Source organism: Phocoena phocoena, chromosome 21 (genome assembly GCF_963924675.1).
Source record: "Phocoena phocoena chromosome 21, mPhoPho1.1, whole genome shotgun sequence".
NCBI classification, from domain to species: Eukaryota; Metazoa; Chordata; class Mammalia; order Artiodactyla; family Phocoenidae; genus Phocoena; species Phocoena phocoena.
In genome coordinates, this window is record NC_089239.1 from 11,579,664 (window position 1) to 11,607,591 (window position 27,928).

The following is a 27,928-nucleotide window of genomic DNA, read 5'->3' on the forward strand; positions in this document are numbered from 1 at the left end:
ACGCCAATAAGTTGAGAATAAAAAATTAAAATCGATTATAAACTCACAAGGACGAAGCAAACAAATGGAAACTTACCAATGCATAAGAATTTTAACAACCTCGTGAAAGATAAAGTGACCGACATCTGAGTGGCAGCTGATTAATGAAAATGGAGGAAGCCTCAACCTGGCACCAGCAGACAAGGTCCAAGCACGTTTGGCTGAAAAATTATCCAGGAAAGGCTCAGAACCTAGTTTCAAATTTTTAATACTTTTTTAAGGAAAGCAACGTAGTTTGGGTAAAGAACACAGTCTCAAGAATAAGAGAGCTCTGCCATTAATGAACTTCAAGTTGCTAATCTAATTAGAGCATTGGTTTCCTTGCCAATCAAATGGATGTAGTATTGACCTCAGAAAATCTATAGAAAAATCAAATGACATGTAGGATCAGAAAAAAGATGCACAGTAAATGTTTCATCTTGTTCCTTCTTTCAACTTCATCTAAATTTCTAGATGCTGGAGAAAGAACCATTATGAAACATGACATTTTCAGGCGACTGCAGTGTTAAATGTCACCCCAAGGGTAGCTAAGTTATCTTGATTAGAAAGCAACGCCCTTCACCAAGAACAGGATGATCAAGCAACGGTCTTGCCAAAGAGCATAAATGTGGGAAGCGTTCGTTGTTCAACCTGCCAAAATACTGCCCAAATCCTCATGTAATATTTGGCCTAGAAATAGTCATTCATCCGGAGCATCCTGGATGGGGTGCATGTGCGTGTGTGTGTGTGTGTGTACACGCATGCACTCAGTGATCTCAAAGTACAGGAGAAATGTTCTCAGATGTGACAAGGTGTAGATCATTTCCTTGGGACACGGCCAAGCATTAAGACAAGCTTGGCCTTGTGTTAGAGGGCTCAAATGCCAGAGGGCTCCACAAGTACAAATATACGAAGGGAAGAAATGAAGGGAAACAGAAAATGATTGAAGAAACATAAAATATTAGAAAAGAAGTCTTCTAAGATTTGATTCTGCCCCAACACCCACTTTTCAGTTCGCCTAGCTGAAATGACTGGCCCAAAGTTACACGATAAGCCAACAATATATATATCCCAGATGTTTATGATTGCAGGTCAAAACTGGAAGGAACCTTAGAGATGATCTGGTCCAAGGTCTCACTTTCTGAGTATGGAAAGTGAGGCCTCAAAAGTGATAAACTATACCCAAGGCGAGGAGTTGGGCGAACTCTGGGGCACATTTGTCCAAGGCTAGCTCCAGGAGTGTGTAGACAACATGACAAATTCAGTCATGAGTCAGCCTTTAACACAGACTGTGAAGCAATGGATGCAAAGCCAAGGCATCCTCCCGGAACTGAAGATAACGAGAGGAGGCTGAGAACAGATCACTCTGTCCTTGTGTGTGAGCAAGAGCATTTGTAGAACGCCATGATGGTTTTTTCCCTCAGGGTAGTAAGAATGGTCTGATGATACACCTGATAGAAAACCAGCTTTAGAAACATACAATCCAGCAATCTCATTCCAAAAATCTCAGGGGAGCAAGCATATCAAAGAAAGATGAACTAGAATAATACCATGCTAGAACATAAGAGGAAGACCACAGACACGCCTCTGGTCCATAGACCCTGAGTCTATTTATTAAGACACACTGTTGAACGTCCTTGACTTGGCTTGAATGTCCTTTGCAAAGCCACCGCTCCCCACAAATATGAAAGGTGAAAACTTTTTCTCTTGAAATTTTAAACCATTTTCTTGTTGGCATTCATCATTTGGAAACTAAGACTTGAGTAAGAGCCGTTTCTCTCTCTGTTCCCAGGGTTCTCTGCTGGGGGCACGTCTGCTTCTGCCAGCACCAGACTTACTCAGAGAATGAATTCACTGTATGAACTGCACTGTCTCTCTTTCTCAACCTACTTTATTTAGTCTTTTCCACTCACCATCAGTCCTCTGGATCTAAAGATGTAAGCGTAGATGATGAAAATTTTCTTTTATTAGAGAGCCTTTCCCGGCGAACACGGGAGAGCCTGTGGCTGACTTTCCCTTCATGCCCGCTCTCTCACCAGCCTATACCCATGCGCTTGCATGACTGTCTCTGTCCTCCCCCCGTCACTGCTCTGGGACTGGGGGCTCCTCATGCCAGTGGGCCCCTCTCATCCATCATGGCTGCCCAGAGCAAAGCCAATGTAAGACATGCGGTAGCATCCAAAAGTTTGTTTAATGAACTGAAAGAATATGGACAGATCAACTGCTTTCCAAAACACACACACATACCCACATTATATATATATATTCATCCTCTCCTCTATGAGGCTCCAAGAACAGCAGGCATAGGCATCGTTCTTATTGCACATTCTTTGTACAGGCACTAGCATAGTAACTTTTCACTCAGGGAATTTCAGCCAGGGAATGAGGCCTTCCACATGGCTGAGTTATTCTAGGATCTCATAACCTTAACTGGTACCATTAAGACCAAATCAACTACTTTGCATGGAATATTTCTGGTAAATATATTACCCAATTCTTTTAAGTTATAAAACATAGTCTTTGATGTGTGTCCTAGGATTTATTTCAAGGTCATAATTATTACCCTCGATGGCCGAGCTTTGTCAGTGGTACACTCAGAGACTATTGTGGTTTGGGAGGCTATCTGCACCCAGACATAATGGGCTAACATTGTTATGCTTTTTGCTTCTTTGACTTCCTTTCATAGATTTTCTGATTCCTGTCCTAGGTTTCTAATGCGAATTAGTAAACCAAACAGTTCAATATACTAGAATTATGTCAGGTACAAATAGACTTTGACTAAACACCAGAAATCATGACCTTTCAAGTTGGCCTATTTTAACCATACAGGGGATTTTGATACCTACACCTCTTGCTTCCATACTAGTTAATTCTAGTACCCAGAGAAGTAACCTTTCCAAGTGCGAGGTGTTACTGAAAATGCTGTTGATAATAACAGCGTTGATGATGAAATGCCTTCCACTTTAATCATATTTAATTTACACACTGGTTAACCAATCCTCCTAGGTACTTCCTGGGAATGGACTACACTTACTGAGAAGTTGGTGACATTATCAGAACACTTGGAAACTTTTGTTTTAATTAAAAAATTTAGTTTATGGGCGTGATTTTCTTCTGGGTGCAACTTCCATACTTGCAGTAGTGTCTGTAGGCAATCATCTAGTTTTTTTTTTTTTTTTCAGAGAAGTGTCTAAAGCAGGGCACATCGCAGGAAGTGACTGTTTTTAAAATGTTTCCCAAATAAGAATGTGCTTTGGAAGAACGTTTTCCATGACTCTTACTTTTTACACGTTTTGGAGTAAAAGCTGCATGTACTATGTGCATTTACTCCAAACATTAAACGAGGCAAGGGAGAAGAAATTCTGTGGGTGTGGTGGCTGTGAATGCACCATTCTGGGGATGAAATCAGGTTCTCACTCTCATCCTAGCTGTTGATCAGGCTGACTTTATTATTCCAGGGGCTGGGGAATACCTATGTCTACTTGACCTAATGGCACATGGAAGAAGGATGGGGCCAGGTGAGTACATGAATAGATTCTGCCAACAGAAATAAGATGAGAGCTGGATTATTACAACATGGTATGTCACTCTCGCTATTTTTATGTAACACTATTAACACTGTGAGTTCCCCAGAGAGAGGTGAAATGAAAACTCTCCAATCTGTAGAGAGTCACTTCTGCATGCATTTTATCTGCTGTGCAGATTATGTGTGGAACTCTCTTCTAGGGTCACTCTCTACTTTAGAGGACAAGATGGGGAGGACGTTACTGCTAAAAAAGGGAAAAGCAGGGCTGATGAGGACTTTACAGAGGAAGCTTTCATTATAGAGCCTTAAAGCAGCAAGGGGCTTAGGTTTCTATCTAGAAATGAGGAAATAGAGGCTTGGAGATGAGAAGAAACTGCACGTTCAATGAGTACGTAAGAGTTGAGCCACTGGGTGTATTAGTTTCCTAGGGGGGTCATAACAAAATACCACAGACTGGTGGCTTCAGTGAAAGCAACTTATTATCTCACTGTCCTGGAGGCTAAAAGTCTGAGATGAAGGTGTCCGGAGTGCCGTGCTTCCTCTGAAGGTGCTAGCAAAGGATACGATCCAGGCCTCTCTCCTAGGTCCTGGTGGTTCCTTGGCTTGTGGCAATATAACTCCAATCTTCACATGGCATTCTCCCATGTATATGTCTGTTTCTGCATCCAAGTTCCCCCCTTTAAAAAGACGCCAGTCATAATGGATTAGGGCCCACCCAAACCAATTCACTTTAACTTGATTATCTTTGAAAAGATGTTATCTCCAAATAAGGTCCCATTCTCAGCTCTGGGTGGGTGAGGACTCCAACATGCCTTTTTGGGGAACACAGTTCAACCCAAAACACCGAGTCTCTACCAAACCTGGTCTCTCAACTCTCAGGCTAGGGTCGGTACCACTGTTGCACACTGCATCTGATATTCTAATGTTGTTTTCCTGAGTACAAGCCCCTGGTTGCATCCTCAGGTCAAATGTAAATGATTTGGGGATTATTTCTTTAGCATCAGCACTCCATTAGTGTAGATAATTAAAAGTTGATTGCAGAAGGCATTATTTTTCATTTCTAAAAGCCTGCATTAAGATGGAATGGCCATTTTCCTAGAAGGAATGGGGATTATCCATCACCCTGACACTGAGGGGAATTCCACCAAAAAAAAAAAAAAAAAGTAGAAGGAGAAAAGCACTTTATCAATGTGATTCATTATTATCATCGGCAGGGTCACTACTGCTCGGCTTCATTCATTTATTACTATTTCACACCCACCAACAGAGGATCCAGCCCAGGCTGTGCTGTTTCGAAAACGGTGCATCAGATGAGTGGGCCTATCTTTGTAGGAATAAGGCAAATAACAACGAAAAACCCCAGGGTTGACATTCATTCATTATTCAGAAAATATTTACTCAAAATTTTAGTTTATTTATGCTCCAGGCACTGATCTAAGTGCCTGAGAAACATCGGGGAACAAAACAAAGACAAAGTCTTGCCCATTAAGCTTTACAGTCTTGTGAAATAAATTGTATAGTATATGTGAAGATGGAAAAAATAGAGCAGGGTAAAGGGACTGAAGTGTGTGTGTGTGAGTGACTGCGATTTGGGGGAGCGGTCCCTGCCAAGGTAGCATTTGAGGAAGGCTTGAAGGAAGTGAGCAGGTGAGCCCTGGGTTCCCTGGGGAAGATGAGAACCAGTGCAAAGAGCATGAAGTGGGATCAGGTCTGGTGTGTTCCAGAAACAGCAAGAAGGCCAGTGTTGGTATCCATGGCTGAAGACCTGATTGTGCTGTGCTCTGGTGATAGGTCTGATTAGGTTTGACAACTTCAGCCTCTGGGAGCTTCCTTGACGCGCTCCTGCCTCCGAGGCTGAGCTCCTCTGGACCTTCCTTGCCCCTCTTTCCTGGCTGCTAATCAACAACGTTAAAACGGGCAGCAGCACAAGGGGTAAGGCTCTGTTCTGGGTGGCACCGCCCCTTCTGGCACCCCATCGCCTGCCCAGCTAAATATCTGTCATGTTCATACAAAACAATATTGATTTACCTTTTATCCTGGTTGAATCACAAGGGTTGATCACATAACTGAAACCTGTATTCTGCTAGGGAAGCCTAGTCCATTCTTTTCTACGGGAAAAAGGCTTAACAAGACATGTGACCTTGATAACGTTTCACACTGCAGCGTTCGTACTAACGTTAAACCAAAAAAAAACCAGAAGAAAACGTTGTTAAACAACTCTACTCCAATATAAAAAAGTTTAAAAAGAAAAGAATGTATTGCCATCTAAGAAACACACTGTTGGGAGACAATTCTCCACGGCCTCCCACGTCTCTGCCCATGGCCCCCTTCCTCCCCCTCCAATGTCAGCCGTATCTCTCTACACATCCTACCTTAGTCACACCTCACTCTGAATCTCTTCTTCTTCCTCCCTCTTCCATTTTTTAAGGACCCCACTGATTACGCTGGACCCACACAGGTAAACCAGGGCAATCTTCCTTTCTGCTAACTGGCAACTTTAATTCCATCTACAGCCTTCCTTCTCCTTTGCCACGTAGCCTGTACAGGTCCGGGGACTAGAATGTGGACCTATTTGGCAGGGGCACGTGGGGTGATGGTTTTGCCCACTACACCAGCCAAACTAAGTGTCAAAGCTCATCATCCTGACATAAGGGCATCAGACAAGACATTCACTTGCAGCCACGACGCCCCAGTCATTTCTTGATCGTGCCTGAGAGCGCTGACCTTCAGAGACAGACTACATGTGTGCTTGGCCTGTAACCTCCTAAAACTTAAGAACACACTTCCCTGAAGTGCATCTCAAGGGAGGAGGTGGTCGGGGGAGGACGCTGCCCCCAGAGCAGTCACATTGTCCTCAGAGATTTTAAAACAAGAATAAACCTGGCTAAAAGCCAGTCTGCTTTCTACTACCAACACAGGCTGGCAATTCTAAGCCACGTCGGTGATAACTACGCCTACTGTCTTGGCTGGACTGCTTCTGAACCACCCCTCCCTACTTTGTTACGTTCCTATTCCCCAGCAAAATCATCCCTTTCTTTCCTGACAGTAACTCACTTATTCTTCTGCAGCGCCTCTAGCCTAAGAGCAGCACACAGACTTCTGAAACTGGATGAAGCCCCATGAACCCCAGATACGTCTCACTGTGCAGAAAGCAAGCCGCAAGCGAGACTGCTGGATCAGCAGCCTAGGGTGACGTCCTGACTCCAAGGATGACCGTTTGTCACGTGTCCTCGAGGTGGAGGTCGCAATAGATAACCAACAAGGACCTACTGTACAGCACAGGGAACTCTGCTCGACACTCTGTAATAACCCACAAGGGAAAAGAATTTGAAAAAGAATAGATACATGTATATGTATTGATATAACCCAATCACTTTGCTGGATGCCTGAAACTAACACAGCATTGTTAATCAAATACACTCCGAAATAAAATAAAACATTTTTAAATGAATGAATAAATAAAAAATAACTAAAGAAAGGAAAGCATAGGCTAACAAAGTTAAAACTGTTTGCTCTTTTTTAAAATTTAGATGTATAATTCAAGGTAAAATGTCATAAGAAAAGGACTCTCCCATTCCTGGGGTCCCTGGCAATATTTAACACATCATGCAGTCTGACCCCAAAGCACCGTGTCATGAAAACTACAAACCACACTGGCAGGAAGGCAAACTCCAGTCCACTAATGCACCCACCTGTAGCCCCTGGTAGACATTCATGAAAACTAAACAAGAACGTTAAAAACATGACGGTTTTCACAATGCAAGTAATTAACTTAATAATCTGCTCCAATCCCATTGCCATCTGAATGATCGCACTCTATGTTTTATTGAAAATTACAGCCATGGACGTCCTGGTAAGCAAGCAAAACCGTGTGACCGTTTGAACAATCATTCAAGGCAGCAAAGCATAGAGGAAAGAGGACCGGCTTTGGACCTGAATGTGATATAGGCCAGGCACAGGAATAGCTAAGGTTCGACGGTGGACTTCACCAGACGTATCCTAAATAGGACAGAGTGGTCGGGTCTGTAGTAAGGTCTATGCAAAGCCAGCTACCAAGACTGAGATGATCGCATCAAATTCAGATTGTTTCCAGCAGTGCTTATCAATCTTTTCTGTACAGATAGAATCTCCAGGAGATCTTGTTAAAATTCAGATTCTGACTCGGTAGAGCTTAGGCGGGGCCTAAGATCCTGCATTTCTAACAAGCTCCCAGGAAGGACCACACTCTGAGTGATGACGGTCTGCATCTCCGTAGCATCACCAGCACCTGAAAAGAAGCTGCACTGTGGTATGTGTTAAATTTGTGACTCCGCTGTCCACCTTGAACCATCTCGTTTTTCATCTTAGAATAATCAAATTTTTGCAGGTAAATTTACATACCCGATGGTACCAGAACTAAGTGTGGTAGCCAGAGGCTTTCCCTTATAGCTTTTGGTCGAGGCCAGGCTAGTTCTCCACATCGTGAGGGGCGTCCTTTGGGCTCTTATGGAGTAATTTCTGTAGGAACTGACCTCAGAACAAGAACTGCAGAAATGGGAGCATTCTGAGATCACTAGCTAAAGCAGAATTTGCTTATGACTACAGAGTCCTTCCTACAAGAAATTCAAAGCTCACCCAGCTTCCTCATATATCTAGGAAGGCATTTTTATGTTACCACCGGAGAAACTATAGCTAGACAATGCTAACAGTCTCGGTCATTAAATCATTAAATGTTCCCATGAGTTTTCATTGGTGAGAGCAGGCCAAGAAGGTAATGGGTAAAAAAGTGAGAGTCATGGGGAAAGATGAACAGAGGTCAAGTGAGCATTCCACTGGACCCAAGTCAACCTGAATTACACTAACAGCTTTACCCTCGCTCATCTGTGACAGTGGACAGAGCATTTCGACTATGGAGGCTTCAGTGTTCTCCACGTGTAATATAAGCATAAGATTAACTCTTTCTTTACTTTGCTCTGCTGTAACTTGGAATGACCGCCTATGAACCGTCACAATATTCTGACCTTATACCCAGGTCGGACCCCTAAAAGCCACTGGAATCTAATTTGGAACAGTGGCATAAAAAAGGACGTATTAAATCATATTGAACAGAAGATGACTCTGATATGATTTGCCCCCAATCTCTCACCAAAGGAAGAAGGAAATCAGAGGTAACAGAGTAATATCCATACATCCTATTACCTGTTTACAGAAAAAAATGCCTTTGTTGCTATCTTTGCTGTGTTATTATTTCACAGCCTAGTCCCTCAAATGCTGAGTGTGTGTGTGTGTGTGTGTGTGTGTGGGCACACTCATGCATGTACACTCATGGGAATGCAAAATAAGAGTTTAGAAGGATTTAAAGACACCATCCTTTTCCCCAGGAAAACCTTTTCCCTGTTTACCTTTTCTCCAGAGTAAACAGGCTTAGGAAAAGTGAAAGATATTCTGCAGAATTTCAATTATTTATTTACACACAAAAAGTCTCTGGAACGCCGTCTACCAGAATAGAAGATCTTAACACAGAAGGGTCCCGCTGGGAATTCCACTGCTCGCTGCTTCCTTTGAGGCCATCAAGTCAACTAAAATCAACTTGTAAAGGCTTCCCAAGAGCAACCCCACTCCTGGGCATACATCTGGCGAAACTCTAACTTGAAAAGTTACATGCACCCCAATGTTCACAGCAGCACTATTTACAATAGCCAAGACGTGGAAGCAACCGAAATATCCATCAAGAGATGAATGGATAAAGAAGATGTGGTATGTATGTGTGTGTGTGTGTGTGTATATATATATATATATATATATATATATACACACACACACACATTATAGACATATATATAATGGATGTAGTATACATATATTATATCTATACAATATATATAATGGAATATTATTCAGTCATAAAACAGAATGAAATAAGGCCATTTGCAGCAACATGGATAGACCTAGGGATTATCATAATAACTGAAGTTAAGTCAGACAAAGACAAATATCATATATGTGGAATCTAAAAAAATGATACAAATGAACTTATTTACAAAACAGAAATAGACTCACAGAGAAGACAAATTTATGGTTACCAAAGGGGAAAGGGGTGGGATAAATTAGGAGTTGGGGATTAACATATATACACTAGTCTATATAAAACAGAAAACCAACAAGGTCCTACTGTACAGCACAAAGAAGTATATTCAATATCTTATAATCACCTAAAATGTAAAAGAAGCTGAGAAAGAAGAGATTTATATATATAAAACTGAATCACTTTGCTGTACACCTGAAACTAATACAACATTGTACATCAACTATATTTTAATTAAAAGTTTTTTAAAAGAAGATTTCCCAAGAAAGTATCCTTGGAAACCCACCTCCTTGGTATTTTACCTTAATGTACAAGTAAGTCTCACTATCATTTTGAAAATTAAATACATGTACATTCTTTAGGAAGGACTCTCAAGTCTTTAAGTTTTATTCCAACTAGGAATAAAAACGAGAAGTGTGTAGATGGTACTGTATCATGTAATAGCTCTAACCATTAATGCAAAAACCAAGGACATTTCTTTTGAGGAAAATGTCTTTACCTCTACTAGATATTTGTCCAGTCACCCGATGCTCTTCTGACTTTTTCCATAAAATTTAACATGTATTGAGAAAATAGTAGTTATCCCAGTTTAAATGTTATCATGTTAGAAATCACGTTTATCAAAATCCCTGAAATGTTACAGACTAAATAAAACTCAATGCCAGTTCATAGGAAATTCATGACAAGTGAAAATGTTTTTGAGGTTGGGCCTTGATTTTGTTTGGCCTCAGCAAAAATAAAACATCAAAGTATCAGGTTCTAAGACTGTGTCTTAACGTACTTTCAGGAAAATAGAAAAATTTGACCAGTTTCAGTGAGTTATAAGAAAAGGTCAAAAAAAACCTTTTATAGCACGTCATGTGAAGTGTTGCTATTTCTGTACCACTGCTGAAAATCACTGAAACAAAGTGAAAAACAGATTCAGTACAAAATATGTACATATACACACATTCATACAATACACAATTAAAGAGTTACTGAATATTTTTTCAAGATCCCACCACCTTCTAAACTCCACATCCCATTTGTCTAAGAAAACCATGACTTGAATGAACACAAAGGTTTAAAGGAAATCACTGTGAATGGCCAGAGAGGAGAGATGGGCTGAGTTGGGTTGTTGCTTGCATCAGCACCCTCAGTTCCCAGTCCATCTTCCCACAACATACCATCCAAATGTTAAAGAGCTGGATAAGGTATCTGAAGGGGCTAACAAGAGCTCGAGGAATATTTTCCTATTTCTGCTTAACTGATGGGAAATAAACTCCTTTTCGGGTGGCAGCATCTATCCCAAAGGTGAGTCAACTCAAGACCTCTAAACTGAGGTTAATGAAGATCAAGCTCATTAACCTGAAGGCTTTGAGTGGCTGGCACTTGGATTTGATTTTTGTTTTGTGAGAACCTTAAACCAGGAAGCTGAGTGACGTTCATGTTAGTGGGAGGCCCAAGAGATAATGCTGAACATTCGTTTGTAGAAATTTATCTGCATTCACTGACCGTCGCTATCGATTTGACTTTGCTGCTTCATCTTTCTAATCCCTGCAGCATCTTGCCTTGGGAAGAGCTGTAGGGCTTGAAGAGAAAAAGAAAATAAGAACTGGAATACATTCTCTGGTTAGGACCAAAAAAGAAGACAGGAGATGGAAAGAGGAAGAAAAAGGCTTGACCTGAGTCCTTGGCAGTGTGGAAAGGCCCATCCAACTGGAGGTTAGGTTGAAAATCTCAGCCTGTGTGATTTACAAATTTCAACGTGGATCTGTAACAAAGAATTCTCCTGAAGCTAGAATGCACATTCTACAAGGAAGGGATGTAAGAATTCCACCCGCTATTCACAGATGGTGGTGGAAACATAATCTTCCAAGGGCCTCCTTAGAACTTCATGGGGTTCTTTTTTTTCTCTCTCTCTCTCTTAAAACTGTAACTCTAACCATGTTTTTTTTTTGTTTTTTTTTTTTTTGTTTTAAAAAGGACTTAACTGGACTTCCCTAGTGGCGCAGTGGTTAAGAATCTGCCTGCCAATGCAGGGGACACGGGTTCAAGCCCTGGTCCGGGAAGATCCCACATGCCGCGGAACAACTAAGCCTGTGCGCCACAACTACTGAGCCCATGCACCACAACTACTGAAGCCTGCACGCCTAGAGCCCGTGCTCCGCAACAGGAGAAGCCACCGCAATGAGAAGCCCGCACACCGCAACGAAGAGTAGCCCCCACTTGCCACAACTAGAGAAAGCCCGTGCGCAGCAACGAAGACCCAACGCAGCCAAAAATAAAAATAAATAAATTAAAAAAACAATTATAATTCTTTTCCAAACATTTCATGGTCATATGATCTTATTTATCCTCACAGCATTTCATTGCAATTTTTCTCTCCCCAGGTACTCAGTATAAATTAAAAAAAAATTAAAAACACTGAAATTTTTAAAGCAGTGAAGCAGGAATGGCTTTTACTTCACCAATATTGATATTCTTTTATCTCAATGATCTTCTACATAAAGAGTATTTTTAAAGCACAGGAGAAATCTTTTCATGGAATTCATTGTGGGCCGGAATGAATATTTTTTGGTAAATATTTTACATAGAGTAAACTATATAATGATAAGAATTTTGTAGTCACCTTGAACATTACCCTTCCCTCCAGGACAACACAGGAGGGAGGAGCTCAAGTAGAAAGTGTGTGTTAGAGAAAGAGAGAATTAGCTTCTCGACTAACTACACCAGCACTCCCGAGAGCCTGCTTAAGGCCGAGCACAAGAAGCTTATGGATCACTCTCCTTTGGCTCCAGTTCGTTGTATTTTTCTGTTTATGATTCTCTGTACTCATGTCATTATTATTATCAGAGACTGTGCCCACCTCCACCTTCTAATAATGACTAAAACATCTTAATATTTAACCTCAGCTGATCTTTGACGCCTGACTGTATATAGAACAGAATTAGGCGCCATGGAAGTAAAAGTTCACACGTAAACAGTAGCTAATTCACGCTCCTTAGTGGGAAGTTTAATACATTTAGGCTGATTAGAATAAATTATTCTGTAATCACATTTTTTACTGAGAGTTAAGGTTACTTATAATCTCCCAGCACGTTACTCAGAATAAATACCTTGTGAACAACTAATATTCCTTTGTCAGGTTATAAATAGACATATTTATTTGTTTGCTGGTAATCTTTAATATATTTTTATCTAACAAGGGAACTCGTTTTTCCATTTGTATGTTCTTAAGGAATTAAAATACTTTGAAGACTCGGTTATAAGTCCATAGCTGTGACTTCATGAGCAATTAGGTGTATATTAATGCAGAGTGAAAGGTTCAGAGCTGGCCAAGAAGACCCTTGTTGAAAGCACACCTCTTATTAAAGTTCAACGCTTGTATACTCTGCCCCTTGTAGAAGGGAATAAATTAAGTTCAGGTCCTTCTATTACTTGTGACCTGGTTTAAACTTACCAGAAGCTGGCCAAGGTTTCACAGTCATTTATTAAATAAACATTTATTGACTGCCTGCACTGTATCAGACCCCGTCCTGGACACCAAGGAAATAAAAGTATATTTTATATACTTGTTTATAGAGATACTTATATAGAGAGATATTTACAAAGAGGAAATAAATACAGGAAAATATAATAGTAATCATCATCATAAATGAATACTGCATAATAGAGGATGAACAAGATAGTATAGGAATAGATAGAGAAGCAGATCTAGTGAATTTAGGGAAAATTTTACAGAGGAGATGGTTACCTGAGCTGAGTCTCAAATCACAAAGGACTATTAGCAGGAGTTCTTAACCTGTGATCTAGATACCCCCTCTAGCACCTGTGGGTAGAATACAGGGGATCCATGAACTTGGATGGGAAGAAAATGTTCACATGTTCCTTTTCCCTGAACTCTAACTGAAAATTAGCATTTCCATTGATTTCAAGTGGAAGCAACAAACCATAGTAATATTAACTGTGATTTTCCTCAGCAACAGAAATTGCAGATTTTCTGAAAGAATCACAGTTATTAGCCCTGACGCTACATCATATTACTTCATCCACCAATCAAGAAGCTTGTTTACTACCATATCACAATTTTTTAAATATTTAACTATCTTTCAATTTAACTGGCTTATTTGTAATCTGATACATCTTACACAGATATTTAAAAACTCCATCTTGAGGCAGGGTCTCTGGGCATCACCAGAATGCCAAAAAGGTCCATGACACCAAAAACATTTACTACCAGGATCAGAGGATACTTAACCAGACGGAAAATAGGAAGGTTAATTTGTGCACAAATAGATGTATTTACAAAAGCATAGGAGGGAAATGTATAAGAGAAGCCAAAATTTCTTCAGAGAGGACTGCCGAAACCCCCAATCCAAGAAATGCAGGAGGAATATATCAAAAAGATCTGAGAAGAAATTGGACAGTGCTTTGGCAAGGCAAAACACAAACTCACCCGACTAAAACTTAATAGACAGTACTAACAAAAGAAGGGTGAAGAAGGCTCCAGATGAAAACGTGTGCTCAGATTTAAAAAGCAAGGAGAACTATAGCACATGATTGGCCTTAGAATGGAGGCAGATTTGTGTGAGGTTGTACGCATCTCTGGTTGCACGTGGGTATTCGAAGTTTCATATGCAGTCCTTGAAAAAATATAAAGAACCACAAAGATGCTGGGATCAAATGCCAAAAGTAGGGCCTAAAAGACTATAACAACATGAGGGATCATGAATAGAAGAAAGCCAAGGGATACAAAGCATTTGTGCTTGACGGGAAGAAAAATCCAGGTCCACTGTCAATGTCATTGGTCAGACCGGACGGTCGTGGCTAATGGGCACCAAACACTTTCTGAATATGAAAGGTAGTCTGTTCAGCTGGGACCTGATAATAGAGAAACAGCACTGCAAGTTGAAAAGTGCCCCCCTAGGGCACAGAGGGCCAGCAATAAATGTACAGAAAATAAAAGCAAGGAGCTTAAAGCTTTAAGATATTTTGCCAACTTACTTAATAATAAATACTACGCTATTTTATTGCATTTGTAGCACTTCCTATGCTCCTGGGTTCTTGGTCTTTCTTGGTCTTTTAGGCATAAAGGGTATATAACTTGCCCATGGTCAGACAGCCAGTGAGAGGAATGGGGCAGGACATACACACAGCTGGCTCAGAAGCTGAAAGAGGAGGGCCTGCAGGGGGCAGTCAATTTCCAGAAGAAAGTCCTGGCAAAAGTTCCCAAGTTTCTTACCTAGTTAAATGATTAGTCGTGGCAGTTACTGCCTGAGAAACGTTCTCACTTTCCTCAAATAAACAGACACATAAGAAAACTTTTCAGTGGTGGAAATGAATGGAGATCTCCTGAGAGATGTGTACCTTGTAGTGTTTCCCGAGGGGCAGATGCTCTCAGACTGAAATATACTGATAAAGTCAATGGATGAGTTGTCGTCAGAAAGCTAAGGCTCCTTCTCTTTCCACTTCGGCGTGAGGAAGACCCCTCTCTGCACCGCTCCCCAACCCCGCTGGACGTGAGCGCTCCTCCTGTCTTTACGACCACAAGACCTTGGCACCACTGAGTGGCAGGCTATGGATGACCCCACCTTCCAGAGTTATGGGTCTGAAATCATAACTTAGTTACGGATTGAGTCTTCAGAAACAAAATGTACACCTCTGCTTGAAATGAACATTTCAAGGGCATACAATTCCTCCACGTGGCACTGACATTGAGCTCTTGATTGCTTACGTACGTCCAGTATGTTTCACGTGTAAGCCAGCCCTGACCCCTCCCTCTTCTCCGCTTCCAAAGTTCATAATCAAGTCTTACCTAGCCTTCCTGTAACTCACATATTTATCTCCACTCCCATTTCCGGTGGCACCGCCACCTAGAGCTGGCCTGAGGTACTGCAGCAGCCTCCTGAATGGCTTCCCTCACTCTGATCTCGTCCATGCCACCCTATTCTCACACAAAAGCCACAGGGATCTTTCTTAGTCACTGCTCAGTGTCTAAGCCGTCCGTGGCCTTCTAAATAAAGCAGGAATTCCCTAACCCAAACACAAGGTCTTCAACCTGACCTCTAATTCTATCTTTAGTTTCAACCCTCACTACTCCTTCCCTCTCAATCCAAGCAACCATTCTACCAAATTACATTTGGTAACGACTGACATGCAGGCTCCTGGAAGTCTGGGCCTTTTAATGTGCCATTTCTTTTCCTATAACCTCATTCCCCTCCCCTTTCCCCTACCTTTTATCCTGATAAATGGCCCTCGTTCTTCAGATTACAGTTCCAGAGAGCCCTCCACCAGCAGCAATTCTGAGCAAGACACTCTTGTCCTACCTGTTTGTGTGTCTGTGTCTCTACTAGACAGGGCCCAGGAGGCCAGGGACCGTGTCCTTGTTCTCACTGTACCACTCAGTAAATATTTGTCAAAGGGTAGATGAACAAGATAGCCTTGTAATGAGGTTTGCTCTTTAAAACAAATAATACTGGTAGAGTCATAATGCTTTCCAGACAATATTTCTACATCTGTGTTTCTTTTAAAATGTCAAATTAAATGTCACAAGTTTGCTATCTGCATAATCACTAAATATACATTTTTATGCTCTGGATTAAATGAGTGACACGGGTTGAACATTCTACTGCTGTACCTGAAACAAAGTCCTTTTTTTAACTAAAGAATTTTTAAAATTTGCTTTATTAGGTATTTAGTTCCATTTTTCTTCTTCCTAAAACACAGAGGGCGACAAAGATTTGGGATTATCTTTACACACACAAAAGTCTACTCATCCTCTCCTCCCCTCCATAAACTCCCAACAAGATAGACACACAGGAAGTAAAGGAAATCCACTGATGGACAGAAGTAAGTGATACTGGAAGAAGCTACGAAAGGGTAAGTGTGAGGAATGTAGGACACCAGATACAAGGAAACGATTCCCAGCCTGCTCTGGTTATCACTGAGAAGAATGCAGAGGAGGATCTGTGGGTATCATAAAAACACAAATTACCTAGAAGCCACAAGTGAATTGGTAAGTGTCCCTAGGACAATCACTTTGGGGAGGGGCTAGATACCTCAAATCATTTCCATCTTTAATGAAACATTCTTTGCTTGGCCATCATTCTGGTCCTCAATTAACTGAAGCTTAAAAATGTCAAATACAAGACTAGCTGATGCAACCGGATGAAATGCACTAGGCTGATTTTTAGACATCAGTGGCGCATTGGAAAAATTAGAGCATGACGGGCTTTAATTCATGCATTTTAAAATAATTTGGGGGGGTCAGCGTTGCCAGCTTCTCTGGAGCCGGGACTAATCCCAAAGGCATCCTAAATAAAGTCGGCCTGAGAATGCTCCATCAGGCAGCTGAAGGCAACAGTACAGACACCTAGTCTTGGCTGCTGCCGTTTGACCTGCTGAGATACTCCAGCGAGTCCTCCGCTTACTAGACAAGACAGAGGACCTCACAGGCTTCCAGAAGATGCAAACTCTCTTCTGTGCCAACAGCATACACATCTTACCACAAGTGGTGAGAAGCTATAGCCTTTAACTTCACTTTTTGAATTGGGGTCTTCCCTTTACTTCACCACCTGGGCCTAGGAAGGTATATTAGTTTCCTAAGATGGCTATAAGAAAGTATCACAAACTTGGTGGCTTAAAAAACAGAAATTTGTTGTCTAACAGTTCTGGAGGCCTGATGTCTGAAGTCAAAATGTTGTAGGGCCATATGCTCCCTTCATGGCCTCTAAGGACAATCCTTCCCTGCCTCTTCCAGCTTTTGGTAGCCCCAGGCATTCCTTGGCTTGTAGATGACCCACTCCAATCTCTGTGTCTTTTCTTCACATGGCGGTGTCTTCTCTCTTTTTATAAGGATACCAGTCATATTGGATTAAGGGCCCACCCTACGCCAGTATGCTTCCATCTTAACTAACTCCCCTGCAAGGACTCTATTTCCAAAGAAAGTCACATTCCATGATACTGGGAGTAAAGACGTCAACATATCTTTTTTTGGGAGGGGAGGGAGCAGTGTACATAATTCAACCCATAAAATAATGGATAAAAGAAATCATTCTAGTTTGCTTTTGCGTTATGCATAGTTTGTGTGTTAGTATTTTCTGTGTAACCTCTTACTTAGAGGAAAAATAACTTGTTCTTACCTCCATCTTTGGACCAGAAAGTTATAACTTAGAATTGTATGGAGAAATCAATTCCCGAGTTTCCACAGTGTTCCATGCCTCCACATTCTTCACCAGCTACAAATGATTCTCTAATTTCCACCACTTTCTCAAACTACATACACTTAAATTTCACTAATCAACGTCAAGCAGCCCATCACCAAACCATCAACTTCCAGAATCTCAACCCCAGAATTCCTGGCACTAGTGAATTCCTAACAACTGTTAGTAACATGAGAATTTATTTTCTTTTGGTCATTTGGGCCCTACTCTCAAATTATGTGTTCACACTGACAAATCTCAAATGCCTACATGTTTCATCACCACACACTTTCAAAGTTCCTTCATGGGTGGTTATAGGAAGCAGAATTAGAGAGTCAGTTCTATGAAAACCAATTGTACCATGACTTGGTATCTGGAGAAGAACACCCAGACACACCTACAGACAGAGAAAGCAGGAAGGATGTCTTAAAACAGTGATCCATCACTTGGTCTTGCAACTTGAAGACTGAGTCTATCAAGTTTCAGGTATCCACGGAGATGCTCCCTCATAGGTGGATAGGTGACATAGTAATCCACTCAAACATCTGATTTAACCATTTTAAAAGCCTAAAGTCATCTATGACAATGATACCAGCATTGACCACAGGGAATCTTAAGCTTTGTGGTGGCAGGAAAATGCCAAAGATCACAGATCCAGAAAAGGAGATGCCTTTCAGCTTTAGATGGGAGTCTCCTAACACCACTTGGCAACGACTATGGAAAAGTCCTTGCCCCCATGGAGTTTGTATTCCAGAATGAAGAGACAGATAATCAGCAAATAAATAAGGACATTTATAGTGTGTCAGATGGTACAAGCCAACAGAGAGGTAAGGGAGGTTATGGGGTGTACCAGGAGGAGGGACGGGATGGGTGGTCAACGAAGGCCTTGCTGAAAAGGTCACACTTCAGCCAAAATATAAAGGAAATGAAGTTCTAAGCCAGTTGATTCCTACTCATTCATAAAGGATCCTTTGATTTTATAATTCTCTCTTCATGGATTTCATGTTTTAAAACATCTCATTTCCCAAAAATATGAAGTCTTGGTTAATTGTCAAAATACATACTCTTTGTGGAAAGCTCCTCAGAATGCAGACGAAAGTTGGGCTCTTGACTTGCATAGTGGAAAACTAAATTCAACCAGCAGGACTTAGGCAACAGGACCCTCACTTCCCTGTTTATTCCAGCTCTAGATTTCTACAGGGATAGTGTTAATTTAATTTAAAGGAAAACCTCTTGCAAAACTTCATGGTTCCAGCTCAGTAAGACTTACAATGTCGTTAAGAGCACCCATACTAGGTGTTAGAACATAAGTGCCAGGGAGCAGAGAGCATTGCACTGCTCGGTGACATATCCCAGTGCTCAATATATTTTTGTTGAATTGAATTTCCTGAACTAACGCCATTCGCCTGGACCATAAACTGATCACTGGGATTGATGTTCCCATTTGAGATCTGTTTCTTCCACAATTACCATAGTTTCTATTTTTCTTTACCCTCCATGATGCCAGCACATCACTGGGCCATGATTATTCTTGCAGCTGAGTTACATGTGAGATGACTGAATGTGTCAGAATGATGAGAAATCAGTGATGTAAAAATGGGGAAGGCTGGAAGGTAGGGGCACATTTTTCTCTAAATGGAATTATTAGCTAGAACTCCCAAGAAATATAAAAATGCATGTTTGGAGAGATGGATATCCAGAGGGAGGGACACACTACTCACAGATAATAAAGCCATTTCCCTTTCATTCCCCTACTGATTTTAGCTGTTTTAGAAAGAAGAAAGTGGAGGCTCCAAAGATCCATGGTTATCTCTGGTCGTTTGATCTTAAGGGCTGCTTAAGACACATCCCGTTTGGTTGTCCAGTTCATTTCTCAGTTTGTAGCTGATGCCATCACCAGGGTGGGGTTTATATTTTCCCACCATGTGCTTCCTACAAAGTTCTGCTGCTGATAGCTACTATTTTGAATTATATTTTATAAAGCATGTACTCTCTTCTACTTAGCTATTTTCTACACTTTATCATACCCCAAACCTATCACTGATGGTGACAACCACAAATCCCTGTGGTTTGCTCTCAGGAAAACGTCTTTGCGAAGAAAGATAGATCAGGGCTGAATTCTTTCGTAGAGATCATTTTTATCTACTCTTTTTCTGCAAGAAAGAAATTTCACGCCCTCGGAAATGAAACAAAGCTATCTCACCCAAGATGGGTTATATATATATATGCATCAACGACTTATGTTCAATATTTGTTGAGTACCTGTTATATGCTAGGCAACTTCCTAGACCCTGAGGATACAGGAGTGAATAAAACAGAAACAATTCTTAATCTCATGGCACTTACATTCTAGTTTACATAATATGAGGTGCCATCTTAACCAAAATTTCCTACTTTCTATGGGTCATCAAGGGATGGGGCAGAGGCTGTCATTTTAATGTGCCTATTTGGCTCTCCCTAGTTGGATTTTTGGCTTTAACTTCCATTAATTTGTCTTACATCTAAATTAATTTTTATGAGCTACTCATTATATGTCACATTGATTTAAATAATAGCAATAATAATAATAGAAACACTCAAAAGTCCAAACTCATGAGCTTGAAAGCTTCAGCCTTTTGCCTAAGATACAGTTCACACCATACCCTGTAGGCTGCATATAAACCTAACTAGAAAATAAAGAAGGGAAGTTTTGCCTTGCAATGAAACCAGCCATAGTTTAATGTCCATTTTGAATGGTAAAGGTATCCTTCCACAAACAGTTCACGAATTGTTCTTTTGGTTATTCCATTAGTTGCACACATGGTCATTACACAAACCATTAAACTTAATGAGGATGAAACTGGCTATAACTTTTAAGCCAGTTAAGCCTCCATTACCTATAGACAAAGGCAATCAACTCTGGGAATACGTTCCCACTACTCATAGGGAAGGATTACCCGAAGATCACAGGTTCCTTCCCCTCCAGTACTGAAGCCATAGCTGCTCAATTAGAGCACTGTTAGCATCAAGGGAGGCTCCATGGTGTCTCTTCAAACTGTGGATACTTCATCACTCAAGGTGAAAATGGTAGAGAAACGCAACTTATCACAAAGTTGCTGTAAGTGGACAATTCCTGCCAAGTTGACATATGTAACTTTGCTTCCTCTGATGTCACCGGATAATATGACTCACCGCTGAAACACTGTTGACAGTAGAAAAAGGAAAAAAAAAAAATCTGTGGAGCCAAGGATAATATTACAAAAACAAGGAGTGACAATGAGGCCATTTCTGCACATGTCTGCATTTCAATTGGCAAACCACCATCTGGAGATGTCTAATATCACCATGGCCACCGTCTATCCCAGGATTCTGTTCCCAGGTGCGAGCTTAGCACTTTGCCCATGGACGTCTGCAAATAATTACTAGCTTAAAAAAAAAAAAAGGATTGCCACCCCACCTGGCCCCCTTCCCCAAGAAGTACATGAATATAGCAAATAAAGTGACTAAAATCAGCCTTTGAAGCAACTGCCCAGCATACATAAATCATTACTTGGCAAGAGGCTATAACATTTGTCTGTAATGGTTCTACACAGTGTGACATCCACTTCCAAGTAGATGTCTTGGTAAATATGGCATCAGAGACCATGCCTAAGGAAAAGCTGAGTGGAGATGAAATTCCATTTCAGAATGCAATAATTAAGTTACTATGACCATCTGTGATCTCCTACACAAGCAAAGAGCTGACTGAACACATCTGCCATGTTATAAACCTATCGGCTTGCAGATGCTTTAAAGGCAATGAATGAAACCTTAATTTCTTGGTATCTTTCATAGCCCCTACCATTGTAGGCACTCAGTTACTCATTCAGGAAATATTGTAGGTCATGTACTAGATACCAGGCACTATGCTAAGAGCTGTGATACAGAGGTTGTCGCATCTGATAGGGATATTGCCCTCATAGATCTTATACTGTAGTTGTGAAGGGGAGAAATTATCAAGTAATCACGCAATAACATAATTACACATAATAGTACTTCCGTGATCTCTGAAGTACTAATTTCGTGAAAGGAATTACTCCTTTCTCTGCCCTTCAATAGTACTTTCTCATGCATCTATTAAGCATTGACTAATGTCTGTCTTGTGTTATGAACTGGGTACGTATCTATGTCTTTTTAGATGGCAATCACTCAAGAATAGGGCCACATCTTTGTGCTTCTCAGCACCTCGCTCCTCCCATACCTTCTCTCCCACTACCTACCCCTGCCTGGGGCTCCTATCACCCTGGCTTGCACAGAACTCCCCTTCCCCCCACAAAAATGTAGAAATAAAGCTGACCCACTCACTAGCTTTTCTGTGTGGGTCAAATTCATTTTATTTCTTATGCTTCCATTTATACATCAGGGCTAAGAATTTACCACTAGCCTCTTTGGGACATTGTAACTCGAAGAATGAAATGGAAATCCTCAATATAAAGGCAGCAGGATATAAGGGCCCCTGAGAGGCAAAGCCATCAGCCCAAAGGCTTAACCACTGGTATGGGAAAAGGAACAGTTTTACTGGACTCAAGGATCTAAAGTTGTATCAATGCTGGTTGATATCCATACCCAGTCTTTGATAAACTGAGATAATAAAGGCAAAGCAGTGGGTTTTTCATAGGCTAAATTTATTCAACTAATGTTGAGATTATCTTTCCTAAAATGCCCCTTTTTGTGAAATAATGGTAATAATGGAGTTTTAAAAAACGTTTTACTTGTTAAAATCTAAATAAAAGGCAATCTATATCAGTCTCTTCATTTTTTTCTTTGGAGATTTTACTGTCCCATAAAATCTAACTATCTGGGAAACACTGGCCTAGGGTGTCTGCTTTCATTGGCTGGAACGGCTCACAGCCAAAATCAACCCAGATATTCAAGCTCATGTCGGGAGGCAGCTTATTGGCTGGTGTGTTTCATGAGGACAGCAAGATCTAAGGAGGTTCAGAAGATAATTTTCTTGGCAGAAAGCCTTCTAAATTCAAAGATAGATGTTTTCAGCCTCTCCCTTGGTTGAATTTTTCTTTTTTTTCACATGGAGACAGTGAAACTAGCGTTTTCCATAGTGTTTACAGCTGATGGCGTTATTGTAAGTGAGGTTAAAAGAGTAAAGGAAAAAGGGATGTAGAATAGGGAAACCAAGAGAAGGAAGACATGAAGGCAACAGAACATACAGAATGAAGCGTGATTAAAAGGTTGAGGTGGGGTAAAGTGAGAAAATAAAAATAAGAAGAAAAACAAGAAATTCACACACACACACACACACACACACACACACACACACACAATTGCCATTGCCAGTTACAGGAGCCAGTGGTTCATGAGTTCTATGTTGCCACTGATTTCTCTTTACTTTAGTTGCTGAAGGACAGAAAACCAAGCCTGCAATTTAACCAAAGACTTCTTAGCATAAAAGGAAGCTCTTCAGCTCTGTCAATCACACAGGAGCCAAACTCAAGGCCAAGAACCCTAACATGAATTATATTCCTGACATACCAGTGTCTTCACCTTTGCTAACTATGTCTGTCTTCTTCCAGGACCGAGGAAATTAGTTAAGAAGGAGTAGTTACACACTTCCAATTGTGACTCATTCTTGGGGACAAAAGAGGATTACATTTCAGGAACTCTCCTTCCTAAACTACTGGTGGGGAGGGGTAGCAGTGCTGGTGAGCAAAGCAAAAGAAAAGAAAACCCAAACCACTTTTTCTCCTAAGCCTCACGTCACCTGCCAAGGGTGAAAGGAGTTATTCATACAGCAGCATAGATGCTTATCCATGTTCTTCCCAGGTTTTACATCCCCAGAAAACGTCCCTTCCACTTAGAAACAAAAGCCTGCCCATGTTTTGATGCCCAGATCATCAAAGACTGTAATATACTCTTGTGGGTTCCCACTATCCTTTACCAAACAGTGTAGTGTAACTTTAAGAGTTGGAAACTCATCTTTGTTTCGGAATTCAGCACTTTCACACACACCAAGAAGGTGTCCAATGACCAAGGTTAAGTAGGGTGTCCAATGACCAAGGAAAAGTTCCTGCCATGTGGGCCCATTAGCTGAAAAATGGGAACTTAGAATCATTTCCCTTCCTGTCTCACTTCCCGTAGAGCTTAACCACCTATTGGATAAATATGGCAGGTTCATTGGTCATTCCATTCCCCCTCCATTTGGCTTTTCTTTTAGGGGAGAAATCTTTCTGTTCAGAGGATAAGCATTGCCTTGCAGTTTCCAGTCTAAGTTAAGCTACATTTGGAAGTTGGAAGTGACCGTCAGGCCAAGAGCCACCGTGAACAAAGGATCTTGTTCACAAACCCTGTGATGTGGCGGGGTCGTATTGCATTCTTCCTCACCCTGCGGTGGCAGTGAAGTTCAATGCCCATGTAGTAAAGATTTTACCCAGCAGGTGGGAGTAATTACACACAGCACATATTTCTAGGCAGCAACTTTCTTCCAAATTTATAATCCAAAAGAGCACAGTAGTAAATCCCACAATTTTTTTGAACCCTGAATTTGCTAACCCACTCTCCAATTCACAAAACATATATGGTCAGTCATAACTCAAGAGTCTTGAGTTTATCTCAGAACTCAAGTATGGCTGAAGAAGAGAGTAATTGGCAAATATTTCCCATGGAACTGAGACTTTTTATTACCATTTCTGTTATATGTTCTGTTTTATCTTTCAGTTACTTTTTTGAAATGCCATTTACCTGAGGTACTTCTTTTCTTACAAAATTTTTAGTCTGAAAATACAATGATTTTTTTCCCATGACTTTTGCTGCATTGTCGCTGTGCCCCTTAGCCAAATTTATATCTATGCTTATGAAATACTAACTCAACTGAATCCCAGGTGAAACACTTACACACTCTCTCACAAAATGGAGATGACCTTTCCATTCTCTTCTGGTCCAAATAATTCAGCAATCTTCAGGTATAGATTAGGTTGCCAACCTGATGACAGATGATATATTTTCTGAGATCCGATATTTCTTTCACATCAATTTAGAGACACATGCCTATAGTTTATAATGGCAAGTCTTGAAATTAGTAGCTTAAGGAATATGCTTTGCACTGTGCTTCACTATGCAAAGTAAGGGTACAAGGGTATGCATGTATATTTTACTTTAATCAATTCATCTCGTGGAGTGCAATGAACAGAATTATTTTTAACTTTACTGGTACGACTTTTGAACCAGTTCTGTCAGAGAGTGATTAAATGAGCACCAAATATGTTCCCTCTCCCTGAGCACAGAACCAAACTACATTTCCCAGCCTCCTTAAACCTAGGTGGGGGTCACGTGACTAATTCTGACCGATGGGATGAGAGCAGAAGGCGAGTGTCACTTCCAAACCAAGGCAGTTAAGAATGTGTGTGTGTATGTGTGTGTTCATGTGCACATGGGCTGTTTTGGACGCTCTCATTCTGCCTACAATACTGGCTGTATATTGCCAGAGTGACGCTGAAGCCAAGTGTCAAAGATGGAGGAGGCATCGTCCTCTGTTACAGCACAGGAGAAAAAGATCCCCAAGTCACCTCTTAGAGGAGTAACCCAACCAAGAACAACTGTGCTGGAATCTAAGTCAGCAAGATATAAGTTTTTACTGTATTAAAACACTAAGAGTTGTTTTCTTCTTTTAAACAGCAGTTGTCATGCCCCAACTAAATCATAAAAATAATAGTGTTCTTTTTTTCCAAGTTTGCATGTACTAGTACACCAACAAAATGCCTATACATAAAATGCGTTACGTGGCATACTATTTTTGATATAAATAATACACTGTTTTTCATTTGAGGATGATCTAATATTACATATCTCCCATACTTAATTTTATAATTTCAGGTTCACGAGTCACTCTTTTATTATATACATGAGGCAATATATAAGCAATATTGCCAGCTTGTACTACAACCTTTTCTCTATCCTTAATTGATTCGGTGAGTCTCTGCCTAAGACTTTCTGATGTCTTTTGTTTTCTTATTCAGAATTTGCAATTATAATTTATCTAATGGTCTACCAATTTTAAGTCATACCAGCTATTTGATTAGACATATAATAACTGTTTTAACCCTTTCTAAGGCAACAATGCTTGATGAGGAAATGAGGGGTAGAATAGAGGAGAACTCAGAACTCCAGAAATTCTGGTCCAGGGGACCATGAGATGAAGTATATTTATATTTACTCTCTTCAGTCTTACTGTATGCTAAGAAACTAAAGACCTGGAATGCTAACTTCCCTCCTCCTCTGATGCTTAAAGACATCAATGTGGCTCAATAAAAGGAAACAAAGTGTGGATTTAATTATCTTTGGCTATATTTTAGGGTTTATCATTTGCAGACACAACTTTATCTGTAAAGTGGGCATCATGTAACATATCAATTTTCAAGGTGAGTAAAGAACAACCTTAAGACACAAGGCATTAATATACTAAAATATAGGTATTCAAGTCCATAGAGTTGTTTTTTTTTTTTTTAAACGCTTTTCTACAGGACTTTAGAAATCACCACTCGGAGAACTAAGAGAAGAATCTATCTAACTGGATTAGTGTTTGTGAATGGAAATGCTCTATAAAATCCACAAAATGTCTGGCATGTTTTAATCTAGTTTTAATATATTTTAATAATATGGACATAAGAAATTTAATTACAGCCAAAAGCTGGCAACCGAAAGAGGCATCTCCAAGTATTTCTGCCTTAGCACCAACCCAGACATAGGGCCCTGTTGCCTCCGAATATTTGAGTGTGTGTATAGACACATCTAAAGACATCCTGAACATGACGCTATCCTATTTCACTTAATGGTTAAGAGCGTGGGCTCTGGAGTCAGGCTGAGTTCAAATCCCAGCCCCACAGTTACCACTGGTATGACCTTGAGCATGTTTCCTAACACCACTGACTCAGTTTCCTCATCTGAAGAATGAGGATAAAAATAATGATTTGTCTCATGAGTGGCTGTGAGAGTGAATTATCTCGGGGGGAAGCCTTAGCACACTTCCTGGTCATACAGCAAGTGCTCAGCAAACATTACCTGTATCTTTATTACCCTTCATCTGCATATCGGAATTGGTCGTATTCTTAGTCCCGTAGAGTGAATCCAGCTTGCCCATGGGAGCGGAGGCCTGAATAACACGTTCTGTGGGGATCTGTCTTTGCCTTGAGAATTCTTCCAGCCCACCCTTCCTTATCCCACCCTCTCTCCAACTTGGCTTCCACAAGATGCCTCCTAGGAGAAGAAACACACACTCTTCCTCTGCCACACTCATATATATATATTTTTTTAAGTTTTTACTTGTTAATTTTTATTTATTTATTTTATAGAAATATAGTTGATTTACAATATCAGTTTCAGATGTACAGTATTATATTAGTTTTAGGTGTACTACATAGTGATTCAGTATTTTTCTAGATTATACTCTATTCAAAGCTATTATAAAATATTGGCTATATTCCCTGTGCTGTACATTACACCCTTGTGTCTTATTTATTTTATACATAGTAGTCTGTACCTTTTAACCCTCCACCCCTATCTTGCCCCCTCCCTCCTTCCTTCCCCCCACTGGTAGCTAATTTGTTCTCTATATCTTTAAGTCTGTTTCTATTTTGTTATATTCATTTGTTTCAATTTTTAGATTCCACATATAAATGATAACATACAGTATTTGTCTTTCTCTCCCTGACTTATTTCACTAAGCATAATACCCTCCAGGTCCATCCATGCTGTTGCAAATGACAAAATTTCACTCTTTTTTATGGCTGTGTAGTATTCCTTTGTGTATATTTACCACATCTTCTTTATCCATGCATCTGTTGGTGGACACTTAGGTTGCTTCCATATCTTGGCTGTTACAAATAATGCTGCTATGGGAGTTCCCTGGTAGTCTAGTGGTAACGATTCTGCGCTTTCACTGCAGAGGCCTGGGTTCAATCCCTGGTTGGGGAACTGACATCCCACAAGCTGTGCAGTGTGGCAAAAAAAAAAAAAAAAAAAAAAAAATGCAGCTGTGAACATTGGGGTGCATATATCTTTCCAAATTAGTGTTCTCATTTTCTTTGGATGTATACCCATATGGTAGTTCTAGTTTTAGTCACTGAAATTTTTAAAGCCATGAATGTAATTTAGCAGGAACACTATCAC

The 27,928-nt window shown here is 40.5% G+C and overlaps 1 protein-coding gene across 1 annotated transcript in view; it reads right to left on the bottom strand.

The window, feature by feature from the left end:
* Positions 1 to 27,928, bottom strand: part of NRG1 (neuregulin 1) — a 1,020,295-nt gene that overhangs the window by 514,966 nt on the left and 477,401 nt on the right. The gene's annotated exons all lie outside the window — the stretch shown is intronic.